The sequence below is a fragment of the Nannospalax galili genome, unplaced genomic scaffold (assembly GCF_000622305.1).
Source record: "Nannospalax galili isolate Female #2095 unplaced genomic scaffold, S.galili_v1.0 scaffold308, whole genome shotgun sequence".
Classification (NCBI taxonomy): Eukaryota; Metazoa; Chordata; class Mammalia; order Rodentia; family Spalacidae; genus Nannospalax; species Nannospalax galili.
Genome location: NW_008359214.1, coordinates 1,005,098 through 1,032,949, shown reverse-complemented (window position 1 = coordinate 1,032,949; position 27,852 = coordinate 1,005,098). Strand labels below are relative to the sequence as shown.

Here is a 27,852-nt window from a genome sequence, read left to right as displayed (position 1 = left end):
TGAGTTTTGTGAGGTGAAGGAACAGAGGTTTGGCCTTGTAGGTTTGTTACTCCACTGAAAAGTTTGGAGAAGACTCATCTAATCTGATCTACCCTAGCTGTCCTGCTTAGACTAGACTGGAGGAAGGAATGGTAGCAAGGCCAATTAGAGCAATTTGCATAATGTAGATGAAATGATATGATCAGATTTGTTCTATTTAAGAGACTCAGAGAAAATGTGGTATGTTGATTCAACAAAGATCATTAATGAAGACTTCCTGATTTGATTCCCCTATGCCCTGTTCTTTTCAGAAGCTCTTCTGAGCAATGACAGGTCTTAATTCCTGGATTACTTTAGAAAGTGATTTCAGTAATTCACTCTATGTTATAACTCTACGTCGTAGCTGGATTTGCTCCAGCACTTCCTTTTAGTTTGGGGACTTTAAAGACTATGCAATCAGAGCCCAATGGGAACACTGGAAATGAGTGATTGGACATGGGCCGCAAGAGCTGAATGAGCAGTGATGGGCTTATTTTGAGTTGGGTGGTTAGTGTTGCTGCTTTTCTTCATGTTACTCCAAACACAGAGTCTCTGTTAAGCCCAGGTGCAATCTTATTCCAAAAGATCTCATCATTCTCCATAGCTTCAACTGTGAGCTTTTGTCCTTGAACTTTACATCTCCATGATGAACACATTTCTGAGTTGCAAATCTTAGTTTCTTTGTGTGTACGGCTCCATAAATTCTCTCATATCTGAATGTATATGTTTCTTTTCTTTGAGGAAAAGTACTTTGCTCCTCTTTACATTCCCTACTTTAATTAGTGGTACCATCATTTTCTGATTTATCTCATTATTTTTATCATAGGGAAAAAATTGGGGAAGAAATAGTAATTCTAATAATAGCTCATCACCCTACAATATAACACCTAATTATCCCCTTTTCTTTTACCCAGTAATTACTCAGCCAGAAATCTGGGTAATAATGGTAATGAAATGTAAACCAAGGGCCTCAGCAAGAGCAGCCAGTGCCCTTAATTGCTGAGTCATTTCTCCAGCCCTATTTTTGTATTATTTGTCCCTCCGAGATCCCATCTAACTCCTCTCATGCCCCCAGACTCTCTCTTTATTTCTTGTCTGTTTCTTTAATTATTATTATTGATAAATATGCATTTTTATTAATGTGATACACACACTATATATATATATATATAGTTTCTTCTTGACATTTCTGAGACAAAATTTGTTTTTGTTGATTCTCCACTCCCTTTCTTTTCTCTCATCCCGACTGCTATTTTTGCTGAAAAGGGTCTCCAAAGAAGGTAATGTTGGAAGATGTGCTATATACAAAGCTCAGCAAATAGTCCATATGCCTTTCTAGATTTTCTGTAATTAGGTTGGGACCATTAGGTTGGGGCCATGAGACTGACTGTAGGAAATGAATTGTGTCCACATCTGGAATGAGGAAGAGTCAAAAGTGTCGTCAACTCTCCACCTTTCCTTGTTGCAAAGATCTTAGTCTCTCAGAGGATGTAGCTAGCTATTTGATGGAAGGAAATTGCCACACCATATTGGACTTCATACTGGAGAAAAATAAACTGCTATTGTGGTAAGCCATTGAAATTCCAGGACTGGTCTTCTATAGGAGTAAGTCTTATTAACTACAACTAATGACTAATGGCTATCTTTGCTAAAACAACTACAAATGTTGACTAATAGATTATTTTGGTACTCATAGACTTCTAAATGTATCAGAAATCCTCATTTCCACTAATATTTACCTCTATCACCATATTTAAGGTAATGTACTCACAAGTTATATTTACTTGTAAAAAAGACATATTAAGTTTCAAGGTATTTTTTTTTTCAGTATTTGAATTTTGGTAAATAGATCTGTACTAATACATAACTAACTTTCTGTATATTAACATATTTAGTAACATATAAAATACCCATACATGAGAAGATGCTTTTATGCTAGTTAATTTTGGTTGCTTCATTGCATTTTACCCATCTTGTTGTATAATAAAACCAGACATGAAATGTTTTCACTATAAGTATAATAACAGTGTGGGTTTGCCTTTTTATTTTTTGTAATTTTGACTGAAGGTAGTCACTGTATGTCAGACAGAAGTTTCCTCACAAGCTATCCCTGAAATTTCCTGTAGGCTTACTTAACACTTTTACAAATAATCTGGAGAAAGGCAGTACTCAGTCAAATATCAGAGGTCTTAGAGAACGCTAAACTTTCTCGTAGGAAAGGATCAATAAATTGGTGAGCATCCTCAGGGAAGACATCAGGTCTGTGCAGGTGAGCTGATGACTGTTTAAAAATTTTCCCTGTAGTTGGCACACTATCTCCCCAGAGTCTATATGTGGCAATTTCCATGCTAGCATTTCCTAATCAACGTGGCAATGTTCTGACCGCCCAGGCTTTCCTTGGAGATCCTAGGGTAGTGATGGGCATGGGAAAAACTAGATTTTCTTGGTCCTTCAGCATAATGCCTGACATGTTCAGGAACGTATCTTTTCTTTTTCTTTCTTCTTCTTCTTTTTTTTTAAAGGCATTTGAGACTACCTGATGTGTGGCATCCTATAATGGGGCTTATAAGCCCTTTTCCTAGGAAAAAGGCTAAGAATGCAAATCAGATTCTTAAAGACACCTGGGTATCTTTTAAAAAGTTTAAAAGTCATTGCATTAAAAGTCCCACAGGTATTCAGTATTCATTTTCATATTCATTCTTACTCTCTCTGCCCACTTCAACCAACAGTCATCAGCTCACCTGCACAGACCTGAGGTCTTCCCTGAGGATGCTCACCAATTTATTGATTCTTTCCTACTAGAAAGTTTAGCGTTCTCTAAGACCTCTGATATTTGACTGAGTACTGCCTTTCTCTAGATTATTTGTAAAAGTGTTAAGTAAGCCTAGAGCTAATGTCAATCCCTGAAGAAACCTATTCCTTAAACTTCTCAACCTTTTCTTCTTACCGTTTGTTTTCCTTTTCTAAGATAGTTCTTTTACCATGATTAAACTCACATCCAACCTCAAAGAATAAGGATTTATTATTTGTTTTCCAAACTTGGCTATAGGAACTACATTTTTCATACCTTTGAGAATAGGAATAGGATATAAAATGACTACGCATCCTCATTAAAAAAAAATCTTCATTTGTCAGATGAGGAAATGCTAGCATTTTATTGTCCAACATGTAGTATCATGAAGATTGAACTATTGTCACTAAAAAAAAAAAAAGCAGCTGAATGTGGTTGTTTTCAATTTTTAAAGAACTCCACATGCAGGCCATGGCATGTGCATGCCTACACACACACACACACACACACACACATGAATTTAAAAACCAGATCACCTGTAAACCACCTTCAAAACAAATACATGTTCACTAATCTTCACACTGGGAATTTGTGTCATTCTTAAAAGTCATTGCATTATATAGCATTACCTCAGTTCCTTTTAAACAGCATTAAAAAAGAAAGTAGAAAAACCAAAATGAATTTTCATGCCATGTGTTTCCTCTCAAGATGGAGTGAGTAAACCAGGCATGAATATATACCCATATCTCCAAATGTTCCAAAAAGCTGATTACAACTTTTCGGGACCTGGCTTTGCTTTGCTTCTCTCCTTGAGTCTGCTAGCCCCACTTAGAATCCTACACCACAAACCAGCACACCTGTCTCAGTCTTCAAACTCTCCAAACTAGTTCATGGACAGCCTCAGTTTTATCGGTTCTCTTCACTTTGTTGAAGCAGAGTCTCTGCTGTTTCTGCTGCGGCATATATGAGCTTCATGTTGATTCTCCAAAGAGAACTGCTAGGGCGCTAGAATTACTAGGATTACACAGAAGCGCACCATTGTGTCCAGTGTTTTTTTTTTTTGTTGTTGTTGTTGTTTTTTGTTTTAAATGCAGATTCCAAGGATCACACTCAGGTCATCAGGCTTGTGCACTAAGTGCTTTTGTCTGCTGAACTATTTCACCAGCATGACTTTTTCTTTTTCTGAGATAGAGTCTCATTCTATAGTCCCATTTCACAGGGCATAGCCCTCCAGTGTTTTCCGGCAGGCTATGAATTCACTGAGCATAAACTCAGTCCATGCTGAGGTCCCAAGTTTGTTTTGTGGCAGGTTAGCCCAACACAGCTGTCCAAACCTAGTTTGTTTCTTGGCATCAAGCAGCAGTTAACCACTTGCTAAATCCAGATCCTTAGCCACTAGATCTGTTGGCCATAGGTATGAGTCCACTGAAAGACATACTCGTCTTAAAATTTCACTTGTTTTGATCCTTGTTGCTTCCAGTGCTGGATGATTATTTGTTTTGTCTGGCATGATGGCTGTTTTTGGCAGGAACGTTGATCTGCCATCATTTCCACCCCCATGCAGAAGCAGAAGCTTGTTGACACTTTTTCCTTAGTACTCTTCATCATCTAGTATACTGTGTATTTCATTGATTTAGTTTATTATCTTCCTTCAGGAGAATGTAACTTCTAGAAGGGCTGAGGGATTAGCTAATGCTCAGTTCTTAAAAACTGAAAAGAATGAACCCACGGTCAATGTATAATTGGCAAGATTAGAGAAACCTGAACAAAAGTGATTCTTGAATAAAAACAAACTGATTTGTCCTCCCAGTCTCAGGGAGACTGGAATTTATTCTACTACAATTTCCTAGGTCTATCTATGTGCCAAAGACTGTATTAGAGGCTGGGCATTCAGAAAAGAATGCTGTTTATTACCAGAATGAGACTAGTCTAAAAAAAAGAGATTGAAAGGCAAAACAAAATAAAACACCAACATACCAAGAGTCACTCCCTTAAAAGAGACTGATTGTCCGCTTCCCAGCAGCCATCTATTTCCAATAGTTCCTCAGGTTGGGTTGGAGTTTCTTACCCACTTCCCCACGCCTATGATGGGATTTTGTCTGGCTTGAACATTCATGGTACTTGTGTATGCTGTCACTGTTGCTGTGGGTTTTTTAATGAATATCTTCCCAGCTGTCTGGAAAACTGTTTCCTCAAGGTCATCCACAACCTCTGGCTCTTACAATCTTTCCATCACATCGTCTGAAATGATACCTGAGTCTTGGACGCAGACATTTGATAGAGGTGTCATGGATAAGCACTCTGCAGACTCTTATTCTCTGCATTTTGGCCACTTGTAGGTTTCTATGTTAATCACCAACGGGGCAGGGGTAGTCAGTAGGGATGCAGCTCGGGAAGGGTATGTAAATACAATAAAATAATTGCATGAAACACAAAAATTCAACAAAAAGGAAAAGGGCCAAATTAATTAATCAATTAAAATTAAAATAGTAATTATAGAGCAGGGCTTAATTTGGACATGGTGCTCAATATGCCAATATGAGCATTAAATAAAGGTTCAGTTAGGGGCTGGAAAGATGGCTTAGTGGTTAGGGGGCACTTGTTATTCTTGTAGCAGACAGGACTACAGTTCCCAGCATTCCTACTGGGCAGCTACCAACAGCCTGGAACTTCAGATTCAGAGGGATCCAATGTCCTCTTCTGGCCTTGAAGGGCGCTGCACACAAGTGGTGCACATAAAGATAAGGAGGAACATACACATAATCATAAGTAAAAATAAATAAAAAATAAAAAATTGGAAAAAAATGAAATTAAAAATAAAACAAATGAAAATGTCATCTATTGTCCTGACTCATGAGAATAAAAATGGATTTTTCAATACACAAGGATCCTAAATAATAACAAATCCCTTCTAACAAAAGTGATATTCTTTTTTCCCATTTTAATTGAATTTTTGTGAATTTCATACAATATAGTTTGGTGGCATTTAGATTCACTTCCCTCTCCCCACCTCCCCCCAACACAATGTTCCCTACCCAATTTAATGAACTCTCCTACATATAATATGGCCTCTAGAGTATGATTTGTATCCTTCAATGTGCTTCAGTGTGGATCCATTCACTGGCCCACCAAGAATCAAAACCCTGTAAGACACTGTCTTTCCCCCTCCCAGCAGCCATCAACTGCCAAAAGTTCCTTAGATTAGGCTGGGATTTCTTACCCACTTCTCCATCTCTATGCTGAGATTTTGTTTGGTTTGAGCTTGCATAGGACTTGTGTATGCTGTCACTAATACTGTGAGTTTATATGAGTAACTGACCAGCTGTCTAGAAGACTGTTTCCTTGAGGTCATCCAACCTCTTTGGCTCAAATCAATCTTTCCCTATCCGCTTCTACAATGATCCCTGAGCCTTGGGAGGCAGAGGTTTGAAATAGCTGACTTATTCAGGGATAAGTACTCTGCAGCCTCTTGGTCTCTGCACATTGGCTAATTGTGAATCTGTATTAATCACCATCTACTGTGTAAGGAAAGTCTCTGGTGAGAGTTGAGAGATAGATTCACTGTAAGTGTAGAGGTTGCATTGAGGATATGTCACTTCAACTATTAAAGGTCTATTACTAATAACAGGGAAAAAATAAGTCCCTGACAGGTCACCTTTTTTACTCTTTCCTGCTAGCTTTTCTATTACTAGTAATAACAGTTAGTTTAGTATCTTTTTTACTTAAAATATTTTATTATTTTAAAATTTTATGTGTATGAGTGTACTGCCTGCATGCAATTAAGTACACCCATGTCGTGAAATGCCCATGGAAGTCAGAAAAGGGCGTCAGATCCCCTGGAACTAGAGTTACAAACCGTTGACCATTGTTAGCTGCCATGTGGGTGCTGGGAATTGGATTCGGTTGTCTGCAAAAGCAGCCAGTGCTCTCAATTGCTGAGTTATCTCTTCAGCCCCTAGTTTAGTACTTTGGAAGAATAAAGATAAACTGATTCCTTCAAATTGAAGCTACTAACAAGATATGTTGACATTTTATAATGTTTTCCATGGAAATATTTTGATTGGTTAGAAGTGACACATGCACATAAATTACAAGGAAGTAATTATGATTATATTATTAGCATTTATTGTGTTAATGATTTTAAGAATGGTTACATCCATCTGTCTAAGAAAACAGACTTTAACATCAAATGGAGCCATATTCATTATATGAAAAAAGCAATTAGAACTTAGTAATAAAGCCAGCTTACTGTGCTTCTACAAAGCTCCAAGTTTAAGTTTTAATGCATTTTTAAATGTTTCTGGTCTCAAAACATTGAACAGCTGAAAATTTTCCCCAAGAGAACAATACCTTGAGGAGAAAAGCAATTAGAATACGGAGTGACCAGCAATCAGTAATCATTACTTGGTACATTAAACGTAGTGGGCTGGCACCTGGCTACATGATTTAGGAACTGGTTGACTACCTGGCAAAGAAGCCCTTCTCAAGTTAAGTGCGAAAGCTCAGAGAAATTAAATGGACTTCCTCAGAGTTACAACCCTTCAGGAGAAAAACTGCAGAATAAGATTTTAGAAAGTCAAAATTGGGTGAACATATCAAAGACAATTGGCATAAAAGGGACTGAAGTAGAAAATCTGGTAGTTCTGGCAAGTTTAAATTCCTCAAAGTTTATAACTTAGGAGAGCTGATGATACATTTATATCAAGGTTTAATGTTTCTACCAAGGTGTTTTAAATAAATGCTACAATTCTAAAAGAACTTTTATTCAATTCTTAGGCTGGAAGAAAAGAAATGAAAATAAGTGACTAAACTAGGGAGAAGAGAGCTTCCCTGAGGTCCCTTCACTGTACTCCATCGCTGTGTACCAGACTCTTCCCTCCACTTTGGCAGATGAATTGCCCATGCTCCTCCATTCCCACCAGGACTTCATTGTGCCCAGAGAGGGCACTGCTTCAGCAATTCACTCACTGCTTTCTAACACTGCCAATTTCTCCCATGTCACTGGATTATTCTGTTTAGCAAAGACAGGCTTTCATCTTAAACTCTGCTCATTTCCTTGACCCTAACTCCAAGTCAAACTTCTAATTTATTTCTCTCCTTTTTTGTATAACTAACTCTCTTGAAGGAGGCATCTGTAACCTATCTATTTCTAACTTTTTATTCTCTCCTGAAGAACTCATTCCAACAAGGTATTTGTCCCTCAATTGCACTGAAACTTCTCCATGTCACCAGTAACCTCCACAACACTACATACAATGATCACATCTCAGCTCTCACCTTGACTCCTTGACTCCTAGAAGTAATGGGCACATGTGTCACTCTACTTCTGGAAATTTCTTCTTCCTCTGTGCAGAGCATGAGCTTTGCTCTATTTCTTTCTCAGATATTTTAGCATTTCCCTTTTCTCACCCTGAGCCTTATGTGGCATCATGTTCCATGTCTCCGAACCGTCTCTCTTTCCTTCCTACACTTTATTTCACAACGATGTCTTCTACAACGATGTCTTCAAGTTGCATTGCTGAAATATTATTTACCTAAACTCCAAAGCCTTCAACTCTCTCTGGAATGCTTTTGGTGAATATTTTAAATAAGATACTTTAATTGGAATAATAATATGTTTTTTTTTAATCCTGCATTTCTTCTGGATTTAAAGACCATGATGATTGCATACAATCAAAAGTAGTTTGAGACTAGTTAGAAAAACAACAACAACAACAACAACAACAAAAACCACAATCAAAAACAGTTTAAGAGACTAGTTAGAAAAAAACAAAAACAAAAACAAACACACACTGATGTATGATTTTCATTAATTGCCTAGAGATTACTACTTGGCTCATACGAGCTTATCAAAAGTTAAGAAAAGGGACTGGAGAGATGTCTCAGCAGTTAAGAACACTGATTGTTCTTGCAGAAGACCCAGGTTCGAATCCCAGCACCCATGTGGCAGCTAACAGCTGTCCGTAACTCCAGTTCCAGGGGATCTGAGAGCCTCTTCTGTCCTCCATGGGCATTGCACGACACGGGTGCACTTACATATATGCAGGCAATACATGCACACACATAAAATAAAAATAATAATGAAAAAAAACTAAGAAAAACTATATAGATCTATGTACATTTGAAACAAAATTATACCTAGGAAACAAACGTTTGAATGTGCATACATCTTTTGTGTCCTTTCTGAACAGCTTTCACTTCTGGGCAAGCACTTTTTTTGAATTATGAGTTTAAAAGAATTTACTCTTAAATTGATCTTGTAAAAAAATAACAGAATGGTAACAACTAAGGTAGAAAATTTGTGCTAAAAGTGCCAATGTATGTTTATAAATATCTTTTTATTACAGACTTTGATAGAAAACATGAAACATGCAAAAAAAAAAAAAAAAAAAAACAAAAAACCCAACACAAAACAAAAGCAAACCTTTTGCTAAGGGTTGGTGACTAATTCTTATTGGAAACACCAGGACTAAAATTGTTTAGGATTTTTTTCCCCAGATTTTTTGGATACTTGCATATACACAGTATGGTATGTCAGGGAAGTGATCCAAGTCTAAACACAAAATTCTTTTCTGTTTCATACACATCTTATATATGTGTGTGACAAACAATAGTCCTCACCTCGTAATATGAGTACTGGAGACACAGAGTAGGGAAAACCAAACAGTCTGCAAAGTCTAGTCTCAGCCTAGAGAAAAGGCAAAAACAAATGGCTGGTGTGCTGAGTGGGTACAAAGCAGTGGCTTTTATATTCTAAGTTAATTACCCATTGGTTGAGTTCTTCGAGGGGGTATGATCTCCCTGGTGTCTAGCATTGCCCCTGCCCCAAATTCCCCATCCTACTGGTTCAGGACAGAAACCCTTCTCTAATGTACATCCTGGGGCTTAAGATTCCCTCCTTTTCTGGTATGTGGGCTCAGTCACTTAGCAGATTGCCAGTAATTTTTCAACTTTAGGATGAACTGAGAGTGCCCACACAAGTAGGTGCAGCTACCAACCAGCGAGCACAGGGGCCTAGAACCACCTACTTATCTGTGGTTCTCTAACAAGCTCTAATGCACCTCATATCAAAAATGGACCATAATACTTGATTCCACATAAACCACAGGTAATTTTATACAGTGGTTTCAGTGTGATTCTGTTCTAATTGTTATGTGTCACATGAGATTAGATGTGACATGGTGTTTTATCAGTGCTCAATAAGTTTGCATTTTGGATTACTAAGGATTTCTGTTTGGATATAAGAGGCTCAATTTTATCGGTATTTCAAATACATTCCCTACATTTAAGGGTAATATTAAAAAGAGAACAAATGATAATATAAACTGAAATGTAAAGTTTCGCATGCCTGTAATTTTTGCATTCAGGAGCCTGAGGCAGGAGGATCACAAATTAGAAGCCATCTCTGGCTACATAGTGAGCCTTTATCTCAAAAAGTCAAAGAACAATACAAACACAAACAGTACAAACAACAAGTCAAGACAAGCCCCTTGCAAGTTGAAGTTGGCATAAGATTTAACAATTTTAAATATAAAACTGGATTAAGAATATTAAAAAATGGTAACGCAAACTCATTGCTAAAGCAATCAAGGAGAAGAAATAAAAAAACTTGCTCAATTAACAATGTGGTTAAAAATAGGGTTCTGATAATAGATTCTTTCATTACTTAAATTACTTAAATGAGATGAAAAATTGATGGGGCTGGAGAGATGGCTTAGTGGTTAAGAGCACTGGCTGCTCTTGCAAAGGACCCGAGTTTGATTACCTGCATGTATGTAAGTGCACCCATATCATGCAATGCTTACGGAGGTCAGAAGAGGCTGTTGGATTAACCGGAAACTGGAGCTACAGACAGCACCCACATGGCAGTCAACAACTGTCTGTAGCTCCAGTTTCCGGTTAATCCAACAGCTTCTTCTGACCTCCGTAGGCATTGCATGGTATGGGTGCACTTACATACACGCAGGCAATATATTCATACACATAAAAATATTAAAATAATAAAAAGAAAAATTAAAATCTTAAATCTTTATCTAGAAAATGAATACAGGTTCCCATCTGATGATTGCTTTGATTAGTGAGATAACACTAATATGTCAATATCATAGCATAGTTCCTGGCCTAGAGACTAATGGTTTAATAAACGTTAGCTATTATTACCATTATATTAACTGATTAAACTTGTTCACTATTTTTTTCAAGTTTTTACTGCAAAAATTATTCAAGGGCAAGTAAGTATAAAATTAAAACAAGGAGGAAATCACACTAAGCTCTGAATTCTGCCTGGAAGTTTTAAAATAAGATGACTTATTATTTAGTAAAGCTATACTTTGAAACCAATTTGTTCTGTCAAAAGTCAAAACCACTCAGAGAATGCAACTGAATGACAACGATGCATCCTGGTGCAGAAGTGAAATCTAGCTTGCTTTTTAAGATATATGCAAGGGAGCACTGTTCTTGAGTTTATGCCACCAAACTGACTTTATAACTAGTTAGATAACTGTTGTATACTTAAGTTACTTTATCAGTATTCTTGAACTGTGAAAGTAACTCAATGTTTAACTCATAAAGTATACTTTCCAAGGTCCGAGTTTAAGTGCACACAGTGGCACAGTGATTTGTTTCCCAACAATGGGGCCCAACTAAAATAACAAACTCCTTTGTACCTGACAGTCCTTGAAACTTTAAGGGACTTTCTTATTTACAACACTGCTCAACAAAGCAGCCAAGAGCCATATTTTTTGTGTGTGTACATGTATAATCTACTATGACTACCCAACAACCACACAGTCAAGAACTCATGCCACCACCATTCCTGGATCATTTCCATGGCATTACTGCTGCCCCCTTTTGTTACCTCTTCCACCACCACCATTACTATCACCATCGTCATACCGCCATTATCACCACTATCAATAATAGTTAAGTGCAAGCTCTTTAGCTATATTACTTTATATAAAACTCAGAACACCTTTAAGTATGTTTATCTTTTTACCAATGAGGAAATGTAAGCACAGAGAACTTATGGATAATTTTTTGGTCTACGTTCCTATATTTGGTGAATGGGAAAACCATAATCTTAATAAAAGTTTTCAACTCCAAAGCATGTATTCTTCCATACACTAGCATACTGTTTTGCACATTTAAATGGAAAAAAAAAAAAAGATTTGTTGAATCTTTAATGACACTAAAGCGATAGCTTTAGTGTCAATTTGACACACCTGGGTAGAGGGAGCCTCAACTGGGGAATTGCCTCTATTGGACTGGCCTGTGGCCATGTCTGAGGGGCATCTTTTTGATGAGTGATGTGGGAGGGCCCAGCCCACTGTGGGTGGTGCCACCCCTGGGCAGGTGGGCCTGTGTAGCATAAGAAAGCAGGCTGAGCAGGGGCCAGGGGAGCAAGCCAGTAAGCAGCATTCCTCCATGGCCTGTGCTCCAGCTCCTGCTTCGAGGTTCCTGCCCTGAGTTCCTACCTTGGGCTCCTGGATGAACTGTGACCCGGGATATGTAAGCTAAATAAACCCTTTTCTCCCCAAGTTGGTAGTGGTCAGAGTATTTTGTCCCAGCAATGAAGAAACAAACCAGAACACAAGCCATTTTGCTTTGGTTCTCACAGCTCATTGGACAAGGAAACAATATCTGACCCAGGGCAGTATCAATGTTGCATGAGGTACTTAGCCAGGAGACTGACTTACAAGACATTCTATACTAGATAGTAACCAAATCACCCTGTAAGTTCCTCTCATGAGACAATAAGGAAGGAAGGGCATAAATACTATAGTAACAGAAACCAGTGACCAGAGAGGAAGTGTTAGGTTAAAGTAAACAGCATTACATGTAGTAATGAACATGGAGGGAGGGACAAAGAGAGGGAAGGAGGGAAGGAGACAGGCAGAAGGAGAGGAGAGTGGGAGGGAGAGCGAGCAAGAGAGGAGAGCAGAAACATCATTCAGAGTACTCTGCCTGCATGGCCATGGCAACAACTGAGTCAGCTCTCTACTGCTCTCGGTGGCGACTAGGTGGCTGCTGAGAGGAACTTTTACTCTTCTTGATTCTTCCTTCTGTAATCAAAGAATGATCTTTCCCCCAGGAAACAACTGTCCTAATCATTTGTTCAAGTCAACAACTTGAAAGGTTTCATTCTCCACATAAATTGCTTACTATGTGGTGCGCATCTTCTCTCTGGTTCAGCTTTGCCTCAAGTCAACACCACCACCTTCTTGTCTTGGGTCATTGCAGTTTCTCCCAACACGACCTCCAATCCAATCAACCCTTGCTGCTCCTAGTCATTCTCCAAGGAACTGGTTCCTGTACCTACTTTAGAGTTACTCAGCTCTCATTTAAATATCACTTAATGGGCTGGAGATGGAGTTCAGTGTACCTCTAGCTTAGCATGCACAAAAACCCTAGGTTTGATCCCCAGCTATGCAAAATGAATAACAAACACAAAATATCTAACTTCTTTGGTATAGTGTAACTCCAGAGTAAATAGGTTCTCTTGTCTTTCATCACTCCCCACTTTCCTTTTGTAACAATGTGGCTCTTAAAATTATTCAGTCATTTTAACAAGTCTTCCTTTCTAGACAGTAGGGTCTAGGGAGATTGGACAACACCTGTTTTGTTTAATGCTATATTTGTGAGTACAATGTGTGGTCTACAACTGGTAAAAAATAACTGCTCAATAAATACTGCTAAATGCTTCATTAATATATCATCTAGTACTTTGAAGGTCTGTTTTAATGAAGTCTAAAACTGCCTCAATATACAATATCAAATGTATTCATAAGCATTTCATAACTCAAAGAACTAAAATCCACTCTACCTCTATATCAAAAATGACATTACCCACAGGTTGCATAAAATTATCTGGGATGGGCAGATTTCAGTATACGAGGGGAAGTCATCAACGATTTTTTAAAAATATTATTTTTATTTTATGTGTATGACTATATTGCCTGTATGTGTGTAAGGGTACCCATGTCATGCAATGCCCATGAAAGTCAGGAGGGTGTAGGATCCCTTGGAACTGGAGACAGTTGTTAGCCACCATGTGCATGCTGAGAACTGAACCTGGGTCCTCTGCAGGAGGAGCCAGTGCTTTTAACCGCTGGGCCATCTCTCTAGCCCTGTCACCAACGGTTTTTAAGCAGGTCATAAATATTTGTTTAGTATGTATCATGAGGCACTGTATTTTTTGGAGGGCTAAACAGAAACTCTGTGAAGGCAAAATCTTCAGAATGTGACATCTAGTATGAGAATGGGTTGATCAAACAGATGACTAGAGGGTAGGTACCTTTTCAGCTTTGGGAGTCCTATGGATATAGTGTGACTGCTCATATAAACTTTATTTCCTCTATGACACACTGCCAACTACAATCCTCGAGAGTGGGCCATTCTGCTCAAAAACGTCACTTTATCACTGTCAAGTCCTGAATACAAATAGTGGATGTTCTGTAGAGAAAGACCTCGGTTCCCTTGTTAAAAGGATGAAGAAATTCCCATAGTTTGTCCCAATTATATTTTAAGAAAGTGCTGTAGTTTAGAGGAATTAACAGTGACCTGGTGACACAACACAGTGTAACTGAACAAGTCATGTAGGCTCTGGGATTCCCTTTTGGCTTTTCTAAGATGAAGATAATCTTCACCGGCCACATTTATTGTGAGAAGTAAATGAGATTATGGAGGTGAAGATACACAGTTCTTGCTTTCAGAAAAAAAAAATTGTTTTAAAAGGTGTATGAGAAGATACTATTGAGTACTCTCTAAGTATCATCCTTTAAAAATGGGCGAGACTAAGTGTACAGGAACATTTCAAAGTGGAGCAGTGACCTTAATGTTAACTTTAAAAATCTTAACTTACAAAAGTATATTTAACAGATAAACTTGGCTATATTTTATAAACAATTGATTATGGGCATGCTATTCTGATATTTTTACATTAAAATCATAAACAATGACTACCTTTGTGACATTCACAGAAATGATGCTGAGCTTGAATAACCAATAAATATCAAGTAAAAGGCATACCAACAAGAATGTCAACAACAAAGAGCCAGGGTGCTTTCATGAAATGTGCTCTATGGCGGGCAATGTGCAGCCCTTCTATGTGGAGTGCGCATAAAGCCCTCCCAAAGCAGGCATTATCATCTCTGCCTTGCAAACAAGAAACTGAACTTAAGACAGCTTAAAAAACTGAAAAAAAGGGTCATACCATAAACAGCTGAAACTGGATTTGAAACCTGATCTTTGATGTTACTGGTTTCCTTAATATATAAAATGGGTAGGTCTGACAGAATTATTGTGAAATAAACTTGCTCCCTGGATTCTACTTTACAGAGATTAGCAACAGAGGAGTATCTGCGTGTTTGGTTGTGTACAAGATTACATCAGCTCACTTTTATGATGCTGTTATGACTACAATGACAGGTGCAGCCCTTACAAACTAAACACACTAAGAATAATAAGAATATTCTCTTTACTTTCAGTTTCACACACGACAGAAGCTATCACAACAGAAACCCAGAGCAGTATATTATCAAGTATGGATATACTCTTTTCAGGACAGACAAAACATAGTCAAAAGGTCTGCAATGAGCTGGCTAGAGAGACGGCTCAGCAGTTAAGAGCACTTAAGGCTCTTCTTGACCTTGGTTCCCAGCACCCACTCCAGCAGCTCACAGCCACCTGTAACGCCAGTTCCAGGGGATTTGACACTCTCTTCTGGACACACCCACAACCCCCCACCCAAACTAAAATTTTAAAAAGATCTGTATTATAAAAGTTCAGGAAGGTTAACATTTTTAGAAAAAAAAGAAAGAACAAAACAAAACAGAACTTAGTAAGTTAACCTTATAGCCATTGTGAGCTTATTAAACATGAAAATGGGGCTGAAGAGATGGCTCAGCGGTTAAGAACACTGGCGGCTCTTATAGAAGACCTAGGTTTGAATCCCAGCATTCACATGACAGCTAACAACCATCCGTAACTCCAGTTCCAGGGGATCCGAGACCCTCTTCTGTATTCTGTCCCACGACATGGGTGCACTAACACACATGTAGGCATAACACTCATACACATAAAATAAAAACAAATAATTAAAAATGAAAACTTTCTGTCAGCATTAAAATGTTAAAAAATTAAATTAGTTGTTAAATTAAAAAAGTTCAACATCCACATGTAATGATCAAAGCTTTACGAACTCTAACTTTGTACTCTGTATACGAAGGGGCCTATTTCCCAGTGCTCACAGGGTAGCTGTCTGCCAATCAGTCACCTTCACTGCCATCTAGTCGTCCATGATAGCAGGAACTTGAGGTCTCTGCTCCTTCTTTAGTTCCAAGTCCTACACTAATTAGCTACTGGGTTGTTAAACCCTTTCTACCTGCACTAACCAAAGCCAAGCATGCCCAGTTCTGAGCACTTAGCTCCATTCAGAGAAATCCTGCTTTCTAGCCCTATGCCTGTTGTTAAATTACAAATGATTATATAATGAAATATTTTATTTATAGAACTGAAAAGAAGCCCATAAACCATGAAAAACACAAGTTGTCTTTCTCATACCATAATTCTACCACAACATTGACACCATTGATTTGGTGGCACAAAGAACTGTAGGTACAGGAAAATAAAATTTTCAAAGTGAAACTCTTGTGTCCAACCAACCAACCAGCCCACCCCACCTCCTGAACTTAGTCGAATATGGCAGCATATACCTGCAATTCCAGCACTGGGAAGGTTTGTGCAGAAGGACTGAAAGTTTGGATAGCCTGAGATGGAATCTTAAATACCACCAACTGTACTGGAAGTTTTAATTTCAGTTTATTTCTAAAAGAGTACAAAGTAGAATTTTAACAACAGACAGAAAGAAGAATTAGTGATTATTGAATTGGTTCATAGCAGACACTACTCACTATTGGTCTTTTCCCATTACTCCACTTTCAGACCTATGACGACTTTTCATGGTTGGCTTAGTTATCCAGTTTTGCAGGTGAGGACACAGTTAGAAAGGTACTTCATATTCTTGGCTACCTCCCCATGCAGCCTGAAGTGAATTAAAACCCATATTTCATTTCTCCCCTTTAAAAAGACTATCACAAGATGTAAACCACACAAGTAAGGTCCTAAACATTTAGAGAAAGCACTACAGAAAGGTCTTATAATTATTAGGCTATGGCCTTATTCTGAAATATACCTGAATAGCTCATGTTTAGCACTTCATAATATATTTAAATTTTCAGGAATAGTGATGTTTTATTCAAGGTGAATCACTGTAAACAACAAACTTAAAATGTTTTAACTCTAAATAAAATATACTCTGTAATCCCATTCCTAGCTCCTGAATATGAAGGGTTTAATGAATTAGAATAATGTTCCTATTAAGGTATTAGCAGAAAGGATATTACCAAAAGCAAGCTCCCAAAGTAACATTGTTATATCTTCTAGCAACATCTCTTAAAAACAGATACTTATGGGGCTGGAGAGATGACTCAGTGGTTAAGAGCACTGGCTGCTCTTGCAGAGGACCCAGGTTCGATTCTCAGCACCCACATGGCAGTTACAACCATCTGTAACTCCAGTTCCAGGGGAATCTGATGCTCTCTTCTGACCTCTCCCCAGGCACTGTACACTTACACATGCAGGCAACACATTCAAGTAAAAATAAACAAAAAGTAATAACTAAAATTAAAAAAAATTTTAAATAGACACTGATATGACTCCACACACTATCCAATAGGTGTGACTAAGACACATTTAACAGTTGGATATTGAAAGAAGCAGGGGAGAAGAAAAATTTTTTTTCTTAAAAGCAATAATTACTTGTCAGATTCTTTTGGTAGGTTGTCTTCCAATGTTAATATTTTGAGCTGGTTTTTAATCATCACAAAGATTACAAAGTAACTTTCTGTGCGTTTTTACTAAGGCTTATGTGAGAAGTAACAGATACTTCACATTTGCATATTTTATTGACAACACCAGATCAAAAATTTTTTCCCCATTAACTCACTGGTAACTTTAAAGAAAGTATATTCAGAACATAACCTGTAAATAAGCCCAGTATAATGACGACTGACAGTCTATTTCTTTCCTTGACATTTAACTCACGGTCTGCCCCGATAAGAAAATGCATCTCTTTAAAAAGCACTTGTGCTTTTCTTTAGCACAAAAACTAGTAGATTGCTCTTTTTCTTGTGACACATCATTGAATGGCTTCCTTTCAGAATATTTTTCCCCTTGAAATTAAGCCATAAAATAAAATGCCATCCTTGAAAAACAGCACATGTGTGAAGTGGGACAAATGTACTCGTGTACTCTGAGATGGGTTATGGCATATATGACATGGAATCACATTTTTACTTGGGGGAAGCTACTTATGAAACACAATACTTAATATTAGTCTTATTTCATTTTTCCAGGTAAAGTTTTATGTACCAAATAAAACACTGTGACTCAATGAAGAATGCATTAATCTCTAAGCTATGGTTCTGGGCAAAATGATGAAATAAACGATGCCTTTAGTGCTGCTGTTCCTGGTGATGGTGAGCTGCTGGGCACCTGCTTGTGGCCTGCACATTTGAGCATTGCTTTCATGTGAAGGCCTTGTCTTTCAAGAGCCGTATCTTCTGCTTCTTTTAAAACTTGTTTTTTCTCTTGGGGTTGGAGAGATGGCTCAGTGGTTAAGAGCGCTGACTGCTCTTGCAGAAGACCCAGGTTCATTTCCCAGCACCATACACTGGCTAACAATCACCTGTAATTCCAGTTCCGGGGGAATCCGACACCCTCTTCTGACCTCTGTGGGCACTGCATGACATGGGTGCATTTACATACATGCAGGCAATACACTCAGCATACATAAAATAAAAAAACAAAAATTAAAATAAATAAAACATAAAACATGATTTTTTCTTAGTGAATTCACAAATGATCGATGATGGCCCCCCAGTAACCAAAGTGGACCTGGAGTCAGCATCAACAATTAGAAGCTGAAGAGTAAGCAGGATGCTGTGGCCTAACATTTCTCCCAACATTCACATCAGACATTTAGTCCCCAATGATGAGAGGTTAGACATTTAAGATGTCATGAGGCAGAGTCATTAGCTATTGCCCTTAAGGTGGAAATGGGAAAGCTAGGTGCCCTCCTTTGAGAGTGCACTCTTGTCCATGTTATTATGCAGCCAGAAGAATATTGCCTGCCCCCCCTCCAATTCAGACTTCTCATTCTTGAAAATTATGAGTGAAATAAATTTTGGTTAACTGAAAATTACTTAGCCTATGGTTCTGGTATTCTATTATTGTATCTTAAAATGGTCTGCAACAGAAGGAAGCTGTGTGTGAGTGTGTTTATATACCTAAGGTTCCTGAAGACACTATAGAACCTTCTTGCAAAGATCTCTGCAGTTCTCTACTTAAGTGAAGAATATAAATATGACATGAGTTTTTCTCTTACATACATTTGAACCTAATCTTAAGCAATATGGATTTCTGTTTGGAGAGCAAACTAGAAGATCAGAGGTCAATAGGAAGAAGAGGATTTCCCCCTGGATTTTGCTTTTTATTGAAAATTTAAAATTAGAACCATCTGTATTTACTGGCCAAAAATAAAATTCTAAAAAAAGATTAAGTATTGTTTATCCAAACCAGGATGTTGAGTTGGGTTTTTTGCATGTGCTGGTGCGTGCAAGTGCTGGCTGAACAAATAAAACACATCACTACTGCAAAGAGCTCTTCTCTGTATGTGCCTGACAGTTATTTATAAAACTGAATGTGTGAGGAAGATTTTATGGAATAACATTAGAATTTTTGAAGAGATAGGATTGGTGGTTATTTAAAACAGTAAGCAAATATTATAAGCATTTATATATCTGCCCTGTATCTTGTTTTCCTTTGCAAATTTTCACTGACTAGCATATGTAATAGTCCAAATGAAATAAAGTTTCTAGGTAGTGTATTTGTCCATTTTCTGTGAGAATGATGAAACAATGTGGAGCTGGTTCTTAAAAAGGCTATTGAGCTCACTGCCTTGTGCCCAAAGAGCATTATGCTGGCTATTGATCTCCCCTGGAGGCATCCTTCATAGGTAAAACAATGTGGGTGGGAACATGAAAGGGATAAGGGAGGGATGGAGATATCACATCTCTAGGCAGAATGTCAGAGCGTAACTGGGAGGCGTAAACTTACAATCTTCCATCAGGCCTAACCTCTGAGGACCAAATTCCTCAAATATGGATCCCTAGGGGACTAACTGAACACAAACCACAGTACACTGAGTAGGGTTAGTGTTATTATTAAAGAAACATTGTAGGAACTTGCCTTAATTCCTCCGATTTTTATGTGTAATACTTTATTAAAAATTCATAAGCATATACCTTACTAAATGTACACATGACTGAATCTTCATATGAAAACTTCCACAAAAATTCTATAAACATTACATAAATAAAAAACTTTGGTTTATGTTTCACATTCTCACTATAATATATTTTTGTTCTATTAAAAAAGAACTACCAGATTTTCCAAAAGAGATTAAAAATTATAATCAACTTAAAAAAATTTGATTAGAATAGTTCAAATGAGATTTGTAAGAAAAGGTCATTTTAGTGAGTAAATGTATGGAACTTTCAAAAGATGGATAGGAATGCATAACTTATTTTGTCAGTTTCATTTTTCATGTCTTGGTAATAAATGTTATTTTGATAAAGATGATTTTTTATTGTGTTTATTGTGCTGTGACTTTTATACAATCATGATTCCTCAAGTAATATATGAAGTACTCAAGCTGTTAACTGATACTTCTTTTATAGTTATTTGTCAACATTTGTACATCTGTATCAGAACTAGGTGAATTGATGATATGGGTTTCTTCATGCTCTACATAAGAGAAACTCATGAGGGGAAAATGGGCATAAAAGACTTAAATATTTCCAGAGTGCCACTAATTCTATCCCATTTGCATCAATTCTACAGGTGACAGAACCATTCCTGTTCCATAGGTTGCTTGTGTGCACACGATCCTGAGCAGAGTGAGTCAAAATAGATACTAGATTTGAAACCAGCACCACTAAAGGAATGTCCAGGATGGTAGCAGCTGCTTGTGCTTTCAGGACCTGGGCTTTACAGGATTGCAAAAGCAATGAAAAAGTTTTAAATCAAGTTACAATTCTATGAGGAGGACTTTATAGTTGATATAAAACTGTTGCTCCAACACTGTTCATAAGATATCTAATAACTCTGTCAAACATTCTGCATTCTAGAGCCTTAGGAATTCAGAGCCAGAAAAAAGCTTGCCATTCTTCACAAATTGATGTATCCTCATAGAAGGAAAGGATATTGGTCTAACTTACACAAGGTCCTCAGGACATACATGTCATTAGGTTTTCCCTTCTGTTGGGTTCAGAAGAATGACTGAAAAGTAAAAAGCACACCACAGACCCTCTTACAGTTTGCATCTGATTTGCTTTTTCTCAGTCTCTCCAAATTGTTGAAGATTAGAAAGTTCAAAGTGAAGCCTGGCCATGATTTTGCCTGTAAGTGTTTTGCTCCCATAGCATCAACACAGTTCCAGATACCTGCTTACTAGCTTTTGTGAAAGATGGGAAGTCACCAGTATGTTTACCCTGACACAAACATATATCTCTAAGAAACGAATTTCATATTTTGCAGTGAAGAGGAAGGACAATCAAGACTCTAAATATCTATGGGGAAGGTTACACCAGAATGTTTAGGGACTAAAGAGCATGTGATGGTTAATTCTGACGTCAATTAGATTGGCATAAGCATCCCCTAGGACATTAGTAAAGCACACCTCTGTGTGTGTCTATGAGAGCATTTCCAGAGACGAACTCTGACTTAATGGATTAGTTCCTTGATGGGTTCATAGCATGATGGGTTTAGAGATGGTGAAAAGTAGGAAGTAGGGCCTTTGAAGAGAGCAGGTCATGGAACATGTCCTTCAGGCTGTATATTTCACAGGCTTCTCCATGTATATCATGCTAACTATCCACCAAGAAGAGGAATACAGCTTCCACACACTCCTGCAGCTGTAGCGTCCTAGTATATGGGGCCAGTAATTCTGCACTGAGACCTCTGAAATGGCAAGCAAAGTACATTTTCCTCTTTTAAGTTGTTTATGCCGGAGGATTCTGCCACAGGGACGAGCAAAGCTGGCTAAGGCAGGGTTCTACCTCTGCTCTCCCTCTGAACAAAGATGTGTTTTTGGTGACACCGGGATGTTTCAAGATCAAGAGAGCCTCATATTAAAGTATTCACTTTAGTGTCCAGATTGTTAGGTTTGGTACTTCCAGAATAAGATATTTTAAACTCCAAGTACGAACAGGCCTGAGTACAGAAGACCTGACCTGCTGAGAGCTGGTAAGACCTCATTTTCTGGGAACAGTGTCCCAGAAGCTAAAGACTCATTAATTCTTGGGGTTATGAAATGTGCTACGTCTATTCCTACCATGAAGTCAACTGACCTGCCATGAAATATTATGTCTGTGGTTAATTAAATCTGGAACTTTAATTTTTCCATGAGAGCTTGCATGAATGTATGTGTGTGTGTCTCTCTCTCTCTCTCTCTCTCTCTGTGTGTGTGAGAGAGAGAGAGAGAGAGAGAGAGAGAGAGAGAGAGTGTGTGTGTGTGTGTATCGGGAACTCTTTTCACAGCACTATGCAGCTCATTTGAAATATTCAAGTCTGGCGAGAAAACTTTTTTTTGTTGTTGTTGATTTGCCTATTACATACTATCTAAAGATTCTTTATTAAGTTTTGATTCACCAGAAAACACTAATGTTTCTTCGTATCCATGGGCCAGTGTTTACGATACTTCAGGCTTCCATGATACTTTATAAAGCTACCTACAAGCTGTGGGTTAAATTGCCAAATTTGGCAAAAACAAAAGAAAATGAAAAATGAGAAACTTAAATTTGAATTTCACTAAAGAACATACAATAATTTCTTTAATTTGAATGTCTCCAAATGCAGCATATTTATCCTAAAAGTTATTGGTTTTGGAAAATGAAACTTTAACAGACTGTCCTATGTTTACTTAGTTGTGGAAGGCCCTTTAGATGCACTGCTCCTGAGGAGTGACTTTTTCCACTTCAGTTCAAGACCCTCATACCCCAGTGGATTTAAGATATCAACCTTTACACAGAAGGAACTGTAGTGGATGTAATTCAGAGCATTACAAATAATGAGGACTAAAAGGTAGACAAACTCTTAGTTGGTCTCAGAATTAAACATAGATTCCGGTGCTGACAACCCAAGAAGACTCAGTCTGATTTTTGGCACTCCATAACCAGCTCTGCTTGCTTTTGCCCCTGGGCTATCAGGAAGCTAAAAAAAAAGTCACAGTACTGAATCTTCAATTTCCACTCTATCCTTCTTTTATTTTTAGGCCACTTTTAAAACCTTTTAAAAAGCGGGTGGCTCATAAGTCAGGCGTCAAAAGAGCTGGTCTTCTTTGGTTGCCATGTGTAGCGAAAGACACAGTTCTGAAAAATCCACATAACAGAAGTTTTCTTTTGCACTTTTGCATTTTTGGGGAAAAGAAACAATGATTTTGTTGACTTTAATACTTCTGTGAGTTAGAAATTTGGCTATACACGTTTAAAAACAGTATTGTCTCTTGCACTGTTGTTGCTGTGATGAATGCATGCCCCAGAGCAGAAAAGCTATTTTAGAGTTTCAACTTTTATTTACCAAGGCATGTACTCTATAACATGCAGGGAGAGTAGTATCAGGCAATTTAGTGTTTTTATTTGTTAGGAGTGTTCTATTGCTAAAGTATGAGAAGTGAAAATGTGGCTAAACTTTGAAATGTAATATATGTCTGGAAAATAAAATAACCTACAGCATAGTTAAGTTTTGCTCATGTCTGAAGAGAGAACATGAAAAATTCTCAGACTAGCAATTTGCTGACTAGAAAATCACTATATTTTCAATCAGCCTAATATGGCAGTTGCTTTTCACAGGCAAAGAAAAGCTAAAGAAGACATACAGTCTGTAGATATTTGGCACAGCTCGGCAAAATTTAGCTGCTAGTTTCTTCTTATCCTTGTTATTAGTTTCCATATGGGACTAATCATTATCAACGAGAAGAAATAATAAAAACAAACAGAAGCAAAAGGAAAGGTCCAGACTGGCATGCATTAGCTGCTTGTCAACTATGGTTTTCCTAATGAATTGCCCTGTTGCTCTGTATCTCACTGATTACAGTACAACAGCTTTCATTAGTCTCTGCAAATAGGACTTAGTGCCACCTTATTTACATTCTATTGCAAATAATTAGCATTTCATATTAGAACTATCCAAGGCACTTCTGAACTTGCAGCAAGACTATTTGACATCCTCCAATACTCGATTTCACATTCTGTCCTTTTTAGTTACAACACTGTCACCAATGAATTCTACCATGGCTTAAATTCCTGCCAATATTGTGGCCAGAGATATCAAAATGCCACAGTAATTAGACTTCGCAAGCCTGACTTCCCTAGTGGTAGAACTGTCACAGAAGGGGAGGAATTGATATTCAAAGTTCATAATAACTCAAACCTCTACAATTATTGCTAGAATATATGCTCTTACCTTAAACAGCAAAAAGCAACTTAAGAAAAAGCCTTACAACAAAAGTAAAGGGAAAACCCCCCAGCATCATATGCTTTGAGGACCAATGCCTTTTTTCTGCTAAAACTTTATAATTACTTATTAAGATTCAAGCCTGATTATTAACTTGGCAAGAAAGTATTTCTTGTGAAAACATGGCTATTATATTTAACAGACTGTGAAGTCTATTCTATCAGATAAATTAGAATTTCACTTTATATGAGCATGATGATTCTGGAATTAAACATATAGATTTGCATATATTATTTCATAGAGGCAAATTTATATATTGTATTTTTTTAAAAAAAAACTCACGATTTTAATCTCTAGATATTGTGTATGAATGTATATGGACCTAGATATATGTGGAGAGTTGCATTTTTTTTTAACATAAAGAAAAGTTTATCACATTGCAAGAGGTAGCAGGCTGAGCAGTAACAAGAATACTGCAAGCAGCTCATATTTGCAGTTCTTTAATATGCTAACTGATGCTTTCTCCAACATGCACCTACAATAATGCAGGAAATCACTAAGTCACATAATTCTGAATTGTGTGAATATACTATTCACAAAGAATTATTTACCATGATTCTAATATTTCTGGAAAAAGTACAATCAACCCTGTGTAATGGCTGCGCCTATATGTCTGACCTTTTCATCTCTGAGCTCCGTACTTTGGATAGCTCTTTATATACTTACTTTAGGGCCTTTATTTTCCTAAGATAACTAAGCAATTTGGTCCAGTTAAGTAACTCAGAGATCTCCCAGCCCTTTCTATATTACATTCCAATGACTTAGAAGTGGATCCATTCTGAAAGTCTCGTTCCTCCTGGCCTTACCAAGAGGGCCCAGATGCCTGTCTCAGTGATACTTCATTTATAAGAAGGCTGATAGGTTGGACTCTTCTTCCCATGTTATTTTAGTTTGCAATTACTGGTTTAACTGTACTACTTCAATAGTTAAAACAGGCAAATGGATGTTAAAATTCAATATAATAAGAAAAATTAACCTTAAGAGCAAAACAGTACATACAAACATTAAAAATGAAAGTATTTAAGACTTTGACTAAAGAGCTCCCAGTGAATGGAAAAGAGATGAGAGGTTAGAAATCAATGACAATAAAACCTACTCAGTTACAAAGCCTTTTCGTATGTTATCTTTTCTATAAAGAGATCAAAGAATTTCAAAGAAGCAGAAATAGAGTCTCTTTTACACTAAATGTTTTGTTCCTTTCCATTATCTCTCAATGGGGTCATGAATTAGTTCTGTCTGAAGAAACCTCTTCAAAAACAAAGCAAATATCTGTATATTTTTTGCAAGTTCATTGTGAGCTACAGTAACAAAGAGAGTATTTATGGTGCCCTGGCCACAGCTGGTGCTCCAATCCAGGCCACAGTTGCTTAGAGGGTGCAGGTGATTGTTCACGAAACTGAGATCATAATTAGGGTCAATATCTATCTATGAGGCCACATAGAAAATAGTAGATATCTAAGCAAGGAGGCTATTAAAATTGTTTGGGCTGAGCAAGTGTGCCTCCTTCCCAAACATTGCCCTAAGATGAGCAGGGAATGTGGAAGGTCCATTGGTAGTCTTGATCGTCACTATGTCCTCTTTATCAAGTGAAAACTATGCAAATGAGAGGGTTTGAATCTCACCTCCACTATTTAACATTATTTATTTATTTTTATTTATTTTTTTAGAAGTGTTCATTACAGCTTTAACATACTCAATAACAGTTTCCAGAGCAAGGATACATCTCTTTCAAAAATGGCTATAAAATCTTTAGGTTCACTGTTGAATTAATACAGTTATACAATATTGAAGTCAGTATAAGCCTGGTAAGACATAAAATTGAATGAGTTTTTAATCTTTAAAAGATCTCCATTTTCTTTTAAAATATACTGTTTCTTACAGAAAGACTCATTGTTTTTGCTCATAACACTGAGATACTGACACATGCATCTCTAATCTGTATGTATCTGATTATTACTAGTCATAATAGGTTGCACTTGAATCCCTGGCACCTGTGTTTGTCTATAAAGTCATTGGGTAGATTTCAGTGGTAATATTTATCACCTCTACTAATTAACATGAAATAACTTTTTATGCTTCCTCCTCAAATATTAATTCATTTTTTAAAATTTGTTGATTTTTTGTGTGTGTGTATATCACACAGAACATCCCAAACCATCTTATTCAATTGTACACCCACTTCCTAGATGGCACCCTCCCATAGCTTCTCTACCCTCACTAGAGCCCTTATACTCTGTTATCCCTGCTACTGTCTGCTGTGTGGTCGGCACCCCCAGGTGTTCCCCACTACTTGTCCATCTGTTGAATCTAGTCAGCCTATCTACAGGTCTTTGTTTTAGGAAGGTCAGCTGTTCCTCATCTAGCAGCAATCAGTTGTCAATATTCCTTTAGATAAGATTGGGGTCTGCTGTTCATTTTCCCAGTTCTATGCTGGGTTACTATGTGGGAGTCCCTTGGGCCACCCTGGCCAACAACTCAAAAGAAAGTATCTCCTATCTGGCATTGTTGCTTGTTATGTAGCCTTTAGCTATACATATGGACTCTTAAAAAAATTATATTGGCCCCTTTAATCTTTGGTTATACTTTCCTTTTGAGTGTTTAAGGCAATACAGTTGGCCCAGATAAACCAATTTATTTTTACTCTTAAGGCTGTTTGAGGATCTGTTCCTCAGGGGTCACATGGGCTTGACAATCCCACCCAGCAGTCATTTAACACTGGTTAACTTATTTACCTCTCTGAGTCTAAGGTTCCTCACTAATTTATGAAAAATACCTATATCCTCAGAGAGCTTTGTGTTAATGAAATAAATGAGCACACAGAGGGCGAAATAATGCCTATGGCAGGAATTCCACAAATGTTGGCTAGTATTTCTTTTGGTGGGGAGATCTGATAGAGAGGAAAAAAGTTTTTGCTAATTTAAGAAAAGGAATTTCTTTTCACTACGGAGGCCTGATAGTGGCATTATGAAGCAGTCATAACATCACAGGCAGTCAGGACATCTATTGTTTCGTTATGAACACTCTTCTCCATTAAAGAAAATGAGTGTCTGTGGAGACTAATTGAATCCAAGTCCTGCAGTGGAGGAAAAGTAATAGCCAAAATGGGCCTGCCTGGTGGTAGTCTCAAAAGTACACAGAAATTTAAAAGAGGGACTTTACTAGACACATCTGACAGTTTGGGCATCAAGAAGAAAATAAGAAAAATCAGTACTTTAAGATTTAAAACACATTCTTAGTGTCTTGCTTGTTGTTTTATTTTATTTTTTTGGTCTTTTTGAGACAAGGTCTCCCTGTAGCCCCAGCTGTCCTGGAACTCACTATGTAGACCGGGCTGACCTTGAACTCACAAAGATCCGCCTGCCTCTGCCTACTGAGTGCTGGGATTAAAGGCGTGCACCACCAAACCTGGC

General features: G+C 37.6%; 1 protein-coding gene across 3 annotated transcripts in view; it reads right to left on the bottom strand.

The window, feature by feature from the left end:
- Positions 1-27,852, bottom strand: part of Diaph3 (diaphanous related formin 3) — a 545,702-nt gene that overhangs the window by 47,100 nt on the left and 470,750 nt on the right. The window lies entirely within an intron of this gene.